This window comes from Candoia aspera, chromosome 3 (genome assembly GCF_035149785.1).
Source record: "Candoia aspera isolate rCanAsp1 chromosome 3, rCanAsp1.hap2, whole genome shotgun sequence".
NCBI lineage: Eukaryota > Metazoa > Chordata > Lepidosauria > Squamata > Boidae > Candoia > Candoia aspera.
In genome coordinates, this window is record NC_086155.1 from 44,816,067 (window position 1) to 44,828,377 (window position 12,311).

General features: G+C 37.7%; 1 non-coding gene across 1 annotated transcript; it reads left to right on the forward strand.

Moving 5' to 3' along the window:
• The first annotated feature begins 11,881 nt into the window (after positions 1-11,881).
• TRNAW-CCA (transfer RNA tryptophan (anticodon CCA)) lies at positions 11,882-11,953 on the forward strand. Its single transcript has one exon. It is a non-coding gene; the product is annotated as a tRNA-Trp (tRNA).
• The last annotated feature ends 358 nt before the right edge of the window (positions 11,954-12,311 follow it).

Sequence of the window (12,311 nt, forward strand, 5' to 3'; positions counted from 1 at the left end):
TGACAAGGAAATAGGTGAAGGGGTACAAGTTAAGTAGCCATCAACCCACAACGACTAACGGCTAACAAACAATAGATAAACGGATCACGGAGCCACCCAAGCCATCAGCAGCAATACCACGGGGATCGCCCAGCTGAAAGCAATCAGCAGAAGAATGAAAACCTGAGGATGGGCGATCCTAGAAACCCTCAACCAATGGCAGGGCAACGCATGGGACAAAGGGGGGTGACGTGACCGAGAGCGAGGGGGCGCTGACCGGCGCGGGGTATTTAAACCCCGCACCGGCGCGCTCCTGTCACTCTCAGCTTTTTCTAACAACGTTGTACCTATCCTGAAATAAACCAGAGCCTGCTTTGCAACCCAGTGTCTGAACGTTATTCAGAGGTAGGCAGCGCATGACAGGTAGCTGGCTCAGGTTGACTCAGCCTTCCATCCTTCCGAGGTTGGTAAAATGAGTACCCAGCTTGCTGGGGAAAGTGAAGGCAATGGCAAACAACCCCGTTATAGTCTGCCAAGAAAATGTCGTGAAAGCAATGTCCCCCCAAAGGGTCAGACATGACTTGGTGCTTGTACAGGAGACCTTTCACCTTCACCCATGAAACAAATATAATAATTTTTTAACTTCTGGCCAGTATGTGCAGGGGTTCCCCAAGGCCTGAAAAATATTTCAAGGGTCAAAAAGTTGAAAAGGGCTGTACTAGTTACTTGTCTCAAACAAAGTGGCCAGCAATAGGATAGATACGGTATCAGTCAAGGATTGGCATTTGTTTTGATTAATATCTCCCTTTTTAATTTTTATTTATCTTTCAATTAAGGGATGTTGTCTCCATAGGAGATGGCTACACAACCTCAAATCTATAACTCTAAAAAGAAATGTGGTAATAGTTCTTTTTAGAGTTATAGCCTGAAATCCCAGTGATCACTTGCTAGAGCAACTGGGAATTATGGAATATAACTGGAGAGCGTTTGGTTTGTGGAAAGCTAATGTAATGAACTTAAGACTCAGCCTCCATTTTAAAAAAACCCACTCAAACATAATCCTACTATGTATGTCCACAAATTGTGTGCAAACCCCATCTCTACATTATAGGTAAAGTCAATATTTTTTCTTCTTCCTTCAAAAAGAAGCTTGAAGTACTATCTTATTTGGAAGGTATGACCAAACTAGGTACATGTTACATTTCATATGTATAGCTACATTATCCTTCATGATTTCCACTGAACTGCTGTCTACAGTTGTCAAAGTGCATTTTACTTCTGAAAAATCACATTCCTTCATTGCCAATACAAAAGAAATATCTGCATGTTCCAGATGGATATGTTATGGTTTAAGCATATGCAGTAGAGGGATGCAAGTGTGTAATGCTATCCTAACTTTAAAAGCACCAAGGGACTTTTTTTAAAAATGAAATATCATATGTGATTGCAAATATGTGGGAAAGGTCAATGAGTACAGTATTGAATCTGTATATACCGTATAAATGTAGGCCTGCCTTGGAGTAAGAATGTAATCAAATATTTAATTTGCATGACAATAGTTAGCTAAAAGACAGAAATATGTGTGATGGAGATTTCTCTGAACTGTGCTTTCTTTAATTTTTTTTTTAACAGAGTTGTTTTTGCCAAGAAAATCTATTGCACTGCTCTAAGAACAAGTTTGTATGGCTTGATGGAAGCATACAAGACATGCACTAAGTATGGAAATTAAGCCAGGAAAAAAAAGTCACTCAAATTCCTTGTTGCAAACTCTTCTTGAAGATTACACAATGAAAACTGTGCTGAAAATTGCATGTGACCATCCTCCCCAATATTTAATACTCTATTTGCATGACTAATGCAGGAATTTTAAACTGTGAATAGGAGTGAAATTAATCCAATAATTCTAGTAATGCCAACTTTGTAATTTAAAAGTTAATGTAGTATATCAAGTTTATTATAAGCTGTACAATTACTGAATTCCAGGATTATCCAAGGTAGAAAAGATTATTTAACGAAGTTATTACCACAGATGCATTTGGGGTTATATTTTTAGTTTTGTTTTTGTTTTTTGCAATGAAGATGATATGATATTACTGTAAGAATAATTATTTCTGCTTAGGAATTATTTCTGGGTTAGTAGTTATCAATTTTGGGAAGAGATTGGTTAAACTGGAATTTAAATGTTTTTAATTATTTGACTACTCAGGCTTTGTCTCTCAAAACACAAAAATGAAGAACTCAAATATTTCTCATCTTTAATTGTACTGACATACAACATTATTTAAAACAAAGTGCCTGGGTGATCAGTAACTTTATGAAACCTTTAAAAATTCTAGCTTTCAAAGAAAGATTGGCTGACATTTACCTGAACATTCAAACTTGAAAATTACAAGTTTTCACTAATACATTTATTAAAATGATATTATCAGCTTTTTTGTTAACAGAAAATAAGAAAGGGCCAAATCTTGCAATACCATAGAAGCCAATAGATGTTATATATGCAGTATGCAAAATTATATGCTGTAATGTTTTTACATCTGTGGTTTATGAGATTATTGATCATCTAAATCTATTTATTGAATGTATATGCAGTTAGTTTGCACAATCAAATGTATGGGTAACTAAATGATACACTTAGATAGAGACATTACTAATAATTTAATCTATTAACTATTGGTAAATTTTCTAGTTATTTACATATATAGTCTTAAGTTTCACCTGAATTAATTATGCCGGTAGTTAGACCTTACCATTTCATGTTGATTTCAAGATCTGTTATGTCCCCAGAAATAAATATAATCTAGAAGTGGGCCTGAGTCAAACCAGAGGCTTTGAGATATCTGGATGTATACACAGACACACACACACACGCAAAGAGCATGCATGACAAAGCAGTTGTTCTCAGGGAAAGAAATGAGACACACGTTTAAATGCTTCTTTGGCCAACCACATGAAGGCAAGCTCTGCCTCCCTGCTGAGAATCTGCTCAGTACCTAGACATAGGCAACTTATCTCTGCTATACCTCTAAGTCTAAGGACATCCTTCTTGTGGAAACAATGATATTGACTGCTTTGTAGATAACAGTGATATTGTATGTATTTAGGGTTGAAGTTAATACACAAAAGGTAAATGTTACTAAGCACAACTTTAAGTCCATTCCTTTTCACAAACAAGTTAAATACATATTTCGTGTCTAGTTTTCATCAATGACTTTCACAGAAGTGTGCCTCCCAGCATTTGTGAGATAAGAGGATAATTATGATGGCCCATATTCTTTGCTATTACAATTTAAGAATAACTTTTCAGGATGACAATAATTGCTACATTTAAAGTTGTGTCTTTGCAGCACACATGTGTTGCTATTCACTCTGTTGTAGAGCACATACAAACACTTTCAGATTGATTACATTGAGAAACTGACCCACCCAATATGTGCTAGAATTCTTGGAACATTTCACAGTGGGTATTTCCTTGATGTAAAACAATATCTTAGGTATTAGGAAAGGAAATAAATGAATATCCATCTCTAGAGAGCCAGTTTGGTCTAGTGGCTAAGGCACCAGGCTAGAAACCAGGAGGCTGAGAGTTCTAGTCCTGCCTTAGGCCTGAAAGCCGGCTGAGTGACCTTGGGCCAGTCACACTCTCACAGCCCAACTCACCTCACAGGGTTGTTGTTGTGGGGAAAAGAGGAGGAGGAAGGCGTATTAGCTATGCTGGCTGCCTTGAGTTATTTATAAAAATAATAAAGGGGGGATAGAAAATAAATAATAATATAAATATATAGATACTGTAGATAGATAGATGGCAAAAACAGGGCAAAATAAACAGGAAGAGAAAAGGAAGACAGAGCAATTTGGCATAGACTTTGATATTTTTGCTTGGTATGACAGAAACTTTTATATTCTGTCATAATCAATGTGGATTGGCTAAAGCTCTGTATCAATATATCAGCTGCCTCAATCAATCAATAGTAACTGCCTTTTATTTTCACCTGCTCAGTCCTGCTAGGCTTTTTTTTTTTTTTTTTTTACAAATTTTGGAACCCCTGGGACCAAACTATAGTAACTAGCAAGAAAGGAGCAATCAGCTTATGACAGGGCACATTTCTACATCAGGGAGAAAGGAGTTTTGACACAGCCTTATCTGATAGACATCAAGATCTTGCAAATCCTGACCCTGTCTTGAAAACAAAAAGCCTTCTATTGCAGTTTTGCTCATGGCAGATGTTTTAAATATCTCTGAAACTCCAGATTTGGTTTCATAAGAAAAATCTCAGACGCAATGGCACATGAAAGCAGTTGGCAAATACACTTATTCAAAACATTCCTAACATCCCATCTAGCTTAATCTAATCTGAATTTCTAGCTCTTATCAATAAAAAACAAACCAACAGCCTTACTTGGATCAGAAGGCTGGGAGATACCAATATGCCCCTGATAAAAGTTCCATTGTTTTTCTTCTTCCTTTTCACTCTCTAGATTCCATCATGGATTTAGAAGTGGGAATGTTCCTCAGGAATCTTGTAGTCTCATTAGCCATAGAAACCAGCAAATTTTACATATTTGCATGATATCAATAAATCACTTTTTCTACAACGTATTATCAGGTCAATTTAGTTTTAAACCATGCATATAAATTGTATATTATATTTCTAAGAAGACAAGATTATGTATGAATGGATGATAGGACATCCTATATAGATTATTCACATGCTTTTAAATATCCTTTCAGAGAAATAAGTATGCGAATTGTTAGTATAGACCATTTGTAGTTTTGGAATATGTTTTCAGGTGTAGTAGTGGTAGCCATGTTTTCTTAATATACAATCTTTATACTTTCTTTAAAAAGCAGCTTTACAAAAAAGGATAAAGTGTTATGATAAATGCCGTTGTGAATACAACTGTAACAATAAAGAAAACCAGCTAGCAACAGCATGTTTATTTAATGGAATTCTGATTTTATCTCCTAAGGTTTTTATAAAGTAAGATACATTCAGAAATGTATATGGGTAATAATCAAGTGCACTTCATAAAGAGAGAGAAATATAACTGTAATGCAGGATTCTTCCCCAAACATTTTTCAAGATTCTTGTAATTGGAGATTTTGATACATTTTGCAATAGATGTAACAAATGTTTATTAGAATCCTATACAATAGACCCTCAAGGTAAAGTCATTGTAACGTAAGTGATATATAAGTGATAGTTATTACAATCCCAAAATGTGGGGAATGCCTATCTGGAACAGTTGATTATTTGAATTCACTCCACTGACGATCCAGAAGTTTGAATCTCTCCATAAATGCTACTTCTATTCATGCAATACTCACTTCCAAGATTTTTCAAAAGGTTTGGATGACTCCAGTAAGATTTCAACAAATTAACTAGTTCTGCATTGCATAATATACAGTATTTGAAGAGTTCCACAAAGGGCCAAAGTATAATATGCCCTTAAAAATCATTGGAGTTTTACAGAAACTTGGAAAAAAAAATTGTGCTAAACAAACTATACTTCATGAATTATGTGTGAGCTTCCTAAGACTCTGCATATACAAAGTGAATCCATCTGTGTCTTGGTGGGTATTACAATTACTTTGTCAAATCAGTCACTGCACATGGCAGAAAGCTTAGCTGAGATAAATCCAAGAAACTCAATTTATTGTTATACTGATATTCCCTTGCTGAATATGTTCTATACATCCTAGCATTTCATAACACAGGTGCAGCAGGCCATCTTACAATCAGATCAGTAAATCTCTTTCAGCCAGCTGATAGGTATTTTGGGGTTATAAAGTTATAAGGACACGGAGCACAAAGAGTTTTGTTGTAACAAGGTGTCTTACAAGGTTACATTATAAATTATAGATGCTTATCATGTTTGCATCTTTCACTGAAATACTTGCCTATTGATTGGTCTCCCTGCTGATTAATTCCCTTATCTGCCTGGTGCTTGCTTTGGAACCAGCTAAATTGCTTGACTTTAGTTTTTTCCTCTGTATGTTCTAAAAATCTATGCTGTGGAAATAAACACTTTCTTGCTCTAACTGTGAAAGCATGCTTAGGAGAGCAGATATGGTAATTGCTGTAATAAACTTTATTATTTCATCTCTTCTCAGTCTACAAATTATATCTGCCTCCTGCTGCTGCTTTGTTTATTGCTGAAACCGATGAGCTGAAATATCGGCTACATTCCTAAACTTGAACAACAGTATAAAGAAGTGATAGGAGCACAAAGATAGTGCTTGCTGGGTACAATCAGAAAAAAATGCAGAAGGACAATTAAAAGGAAAGGCAAATGAGGTCACTGTGGGAAAACTCAGTTGTCCACCTTCTTTAATATTGTTCTATTTAATGAAAACAACACAGCAGTAGTAAGATCATGGTCATGCTTTTGAATAAGATTTTGGGCCTATTTGCACAATGACTGAAAAATCCAAATAATGCTATTCATCGTAAGTAGCTACATAGACAAGTTTGCTATCTATGTAATAGTAATAGATTAAATAGGATTACATTCCAGCAAATTATTTATATCTACAGTTTGGGTAAGCTCCTGGTCTTAGCCCTAAATACAGATGCTCAGATAACAGAGATAGCTAGAACTGTTTTTTTTAATTTGTTATCCCACTGTTATTATTTTTATAAATAACTCAAGGTGGTGAACATACCAAATATTCCTTCCTCCTCCTCTTTTCCCCACAACAACCACCCTGTGAGGTGAGTTGGGCTGAGAGGGAGCGACTGGCCCAAGGTCACCCAGCTGGCTTTCGTGCCTAAGGCAGGACTAGAACTCTCAGCCTCCTGGTTTCTAGCCTGGAGCCTTAGCCAGTAGACCAAACTGGCTCTTTTGCACAGTTACAACTAGTACACAGATTATTTGTTTATTTGTTTATTTAATTTTTATAGCTGCCCATCTCAACAAGTGACTCTGGGTAGCTTATAAATAAAATACAATAAAAACCATAAAGATTATGCCCATTCTTAGAGATGATCATGCAAACTTTCTGACTTATATATTTAATACATGTCTCCCTTTAGCCATCAAATTGTGTGTATGTGTCTATGTATATATGTCCTTATATCAATATATGGATTTAATTTATTATTATGTGGAACTCTCTCAGGTATTTTAAAACCACTAGATCAATGTTTGGCATGCTGGCGGGGGAATTCTGGGAGTTGATGTCCAGACATCTTAAAGCTGCTGAGACTGATAAACACTGGTCTAGATCACTGCAGCCAACTTGGGCTGGTTATGAGGAAGATGTTACTCCCTTATTAAAGTACTTCACTATTTGTGCTATTTTACTATTTAAACATATTTCTTAAACTACTTATCACTAAAATAATTCCTACAAAATAAAAATATAAAACAATATAAAACACAGTAATAATGCTTTTAAATTAAAAAGACATTCACCCTTTATGCAGAGAAGAAAATCTGGGGAAAGAGATACATTTTTAACAAATACTGGAAACAGAGCACACTAGGGGTTCATGTATGGTGAAGAGAAAGATGGAAAAAGCCTGTGGTTCACTGTCATGTGAGGATTTGTAAAAATTCCCCCTTAATCTTAATGATCTAATAGGCTGGTGTAGGAGAGATGGTTTTCAGAATTATTCTGAAAGCTTTGTAATTAATAACCAAACCTGTCAGCATGTATCTGACAGGTCTGAGATTCTCTCAGCAAGCTGGTGGGCTTCGTATTTGCCAAAATGACATAAAATCTCTATTATACAGTGAGAAATAAACTGGCAATAAGCTTTAATAAATAATGGCAATGATTAACAGCAGACTTAAACATGAAATTCACTGCTAGAAAGTCATGATTTCAGGGGTATTAGGGTCTACAACAAACTGCAGACGAACACCTGTAGGCTCAAACACCTTTCCATTGATGCCTAACAGTTTCTGCCCCACCTGACTTCTTTTTGAAAACATCTGATTAAAAAAAGAAAGAAATGGGAAGCCAACATGTTGCAAAGAAAAACTCTAGCCTCTAGTATGATCTTTATTTCTAAGAAAATCCTTGGGCTATAGAAGCCACTCAAGCATGGTTAGAAATTCAAGTAAAATAACATTTGATTGCAATCCAATATTTCTTTTGGGGGGTCCCCACCGCCACCCCTCAAAGGCAAAGATAAACTAGAGTGATAGAGAACTTACTTTGGAGAAGTACTGAGAACTGCAGGAAATATTCTTACCAAATTGCCTTTTAGTGTAATTTTTTTTTGTGGCCACCACCAAGAAGTCAGTTTGTGAATGAGTAAGTCCTCTTTGGCAAGCTTCTAAAGGTATCCCAGTAAGGTTAAAAATAGCATGCATTTTCATACACTTTTCCCTTCCAAAATCTCAAGACATTTTTTAATTTAAAAAAAAGGATTAACCATTGATTTGTTTCTTTTTCTCAGCAATGTCAGGAGCAATCCTGGGTACAATCTAACAGAAGCACAGCACCAGGTGCAGCCTAATCTGAATATGTGGAGTTCACTTCCACTTTCCCTCTTAAAACCGAGGAGTCATTGGTGGTCTCTGAGCTTGATTGTTTGCTTGCAGATGTTTCATTACCTGATGATGTTACCTAGTTGGGTAATGAAATGTCTGCAAGCAAACAACCAAGCTCAGAGACCACCAAGGACTGCACAGTTCAACCCTGAGCTACAGATATTCTCTTCTATTGGCATCTTAAAACTCTGGCTATGCAAACCTCATGACTTGAATATTTAATCAGTGTCTTGTGTGTGAGTGTGATATTGCCTTCATATGTGTTGTAATTCATCTACTCTTTTAATAGTCAAAATCGCTGTTTACTCTGAGATCAGCAAACTGTCCTCAATTTAAAAATAACTATTTTGTCAGTTTAATGCAAACATTTGAAAGACATTATCTAGTCTCTTTTTGCCTTCTCCACTGCTTGGAACAATATGGCTTGGGGACAGATCTGGCAGGGAGAAAAGGGTCCAGACAGCGCCATCTGCAGGGCTTTTCCTTTCTTCTTTGCACAGAAATCAGCAGCTGGGGCAAAAAAAAACCTATTTGGAAACCTGTTACATTCCCTGGATGAAATTCTCTAATTCTCTTGATCCATCTTAGAGATGACCAAAAGACCAGAATAAAAGTGGCAGGATTTCAGGTTTCTCTGAAATTAAGAAGTTGTGAACTTAGTTGAGAAAGGAATATAGCAGAAATTTCGTTTGGCAAATACTCACGACTGGTTAATACCCTTAGAGCAGTGTTTCTCAACCTTGGCAACTTTAAGACGTGTGGACTTCAACCCTGGTCTTGCACACATCTTAAAGTTGCCAAGGCTGAGAAACACTGCCTTAGAGTGTAATCCTATTGCTCTTGTGACAGTGCTTCAGGGACTGTAGTACAGATTGGGTTCTCCATTTGAGGTAGGGGACTGGTGATAACAATGAAGAAGAGAAGGAATGGTAGCAGAATGCCTTCCTCAATGCCTCTCAAACACACTCCCTCACCCACCCTGGAGCTGACATTGCTATACATTTTGCACAGAGAGGCATAACGCTTTCAATGGGTTAAGGTATGTGTAATATAACACTGCAGAGTTTCTACTAATACATACGGGTAAGATTTCTGAGACAATATAATACGTTTCTTCAGTAGCTCATATTTGACAAAGTAAACTTTAGTTCATGGAAACTTCCAGTGGAAGAACTGTTAATTTTTAAGATGACAGAAAATTTGTTTTATTGCTTCAATGCAACATCCACTGAAATCAGCAAAATTGGCCCAGGTTCCAAGCGTTACTTATACGGCTGGCTGTTTTATTTTCAGAGTAGCAATCTGGTAAGAGGGTGACTCTTTTACATCCCTGTCTTTATTGCACCATTCTTCTCCTAGTGCCTGGTTTAGGAGAGTCCAAAATATCTGGAAGCAACAGATTGGAGAAGGCTGCATCTTTTTGACTTACCACATTTACACCTTGCCTTTCAGGATTACAATCCTCCCAAAGGACACGCATATCAAAACAAACAACCAAACAAAAATCCAACATTCTTCTAACAGGGCCATTGAGGGTAACAATCCCATGGAATGGAAAGGAAGGAGTCCAGACTAGCAGATTTATGTGGGGGTTATCATCTTCCTCTCCCTTCAATATGCTCCTGATTAATGGAGATCACGAAATTGGAAGGAAGCACCTTGTCTGTATTTACTCAACTATAATAAACCAAAGTAGGCTCATGTAGCATTGTCATTATTCTGCAGGATCTTTTGCATTGAGCTTAGTCCTTCCTTACATTAAAATGATGTATTTAATAGAGAAATATCCTGAGTGTATCAGTACCCTGCATGTACCTCCTGGTTGGTGGGATGTGGACAACAGAACAGACTTGCAATGTAATCATCAGATTTAAGATTCTAACATGCATAGAATAGCATGAGCTTGCTCAGAATAAACTCCAATTACTGGCTGTGCTTGTGGCATAGCGCCCCAAATATTTCAAAACTGACAACTATTGTATCATTATTAGCTGGGAATGGTGCATGTGGCATATAATTACAACTAAGGCTGTTAACCTAACCTCCCCTTTCTTAGGTTAACAAAAAGCTTTGTTGACTAAAGCCATGATGGGTGGTGGTGATCAGCATTCATAGGCTCTTCTTTTGATGACACTGGGAGATGGAAGATTGCAACATAGAATGTAAGAGGAGTAAATGGTTCAGTATGAATTAATGAAATAAAGACAGACGATAGATGGTGTGTTTGAGAAACTAAAAAGGAAAAGCTTAAATCTAAATAAAAGTTGTCTGATCTTGTGGAATGGAGCTGATTGTATGTATGTATATATGCTTGGAAATGAAAGTATAGCTTAATTATGAACTAAAATGTATATAAAATATGAATAGGAATTCATATATTGGAGATGATTGCATGTTATGCTCCAGTACATACTATCCACCATCCTTTTAGGATCAACCGTCAATAGTAAAGGAACAAGCAGTCAATAAATACACTGCAGAGTAGCTGTTAGCCCTGCAAGGTAGGCCAGGCAAGAGGTACAACCAGGAGTACTAGCTCCATCTTTACTGTTAAGTTACATCAACAGAATCTTACAAGACTGAAGGGATTTCTCCCCTCCTTTCCTTTTACTCTCTGGAAAACTAGGGAGGATCTCTTCTGAAACATTTCCCCGCCGCCACACACACCCCTTCTATGGGCTGAGACATCTTTTACATGCCACTTGTCCAGTCTGAGGTTTGGTAAGCGATAATAATACTTCAAGCCTCAGAAATAGGTCGTAGTCTATAAAGACTACTACCATAATAAACCTGGTAGTCGAGTGTATGCCAGAAGAATTTGGAGGGGGTGGAGGAGAGGATGCCTGCCTTGCTGTGATAGATCAAGAAAGCTACGATATCCTGAACGAATGCAACTATTATTTAAAGCCACCTTTTAAGTCTGCGCCTTAAAAAAACCGCAGCACGGTGCATACCCTAAACTTTTAGGGATCCTGAACAACAACAACAAAAGATGTCTCCCCACTGGGGAGCGGCAAATGGTAGCGCCCACCACCTCTTCTCATACCTCACACGTCCTGCGCTCGCGTAGGCTCTTATCGCGGGAGGTGTGGCCGGCCCGTTGGCTGACCGGCTGGTGTCCGTCCGAACGGTGGACAGGGTCCCGGGCGAGTGTGTGCGGGGATTGATCCTTGCTTCTGATTGCTCAGAAGGGATGAAGCGAAATTGCAGTTTACCCTTTCACACAATGAATTCAGTTGTAGAAATAAAGGGAAAACAAAGCATCTTAAATTGGTGTTTAAACTTTAAAGAGCTCAGGCGCATGAGTGAAGAGAAGAAAAAACCAAAAAAAAAAAAGAAACCGAAACCGGACGAGATCAGCAGTCTCTTAGACGTTTGCTTCCAACGAGAGCCGCAAGACCTCGTGGCGCAACGGTAGCGCGTCTGACTCCAGATCAGAAGGCTGCGTGTTCGAATCACGTCGGGGTCACGGCATCCCTTTGCAAGAGGGGTTTATTTTATCGAAATATGGGCAGTGATGGTTTAAACGTCTTTCCCCCGCTCGTGGTTTCCCTTTAAACCACGGCAAGACCACGGGCTCTTTGTGGATTGCAACGAGGGGAGGAAAGCTAACACGTGGGAAGGACTGAAGTCAAGAAATACGTAATAAAGGTGTTGGGGCCGTGCTAGGCGGCTCATTCATTGTCTCGGTAAAACACGATGAGTGTAGCTGAAATCATGGAAAATAGAAGATCAAACGGGAAATCCTGGAAAGTAAAATAAACAAGAAGGTACAAGTTGCCACTCTTCAAGATGACAAAAGAGGAGGCTGAATTTTAAAAAATGGA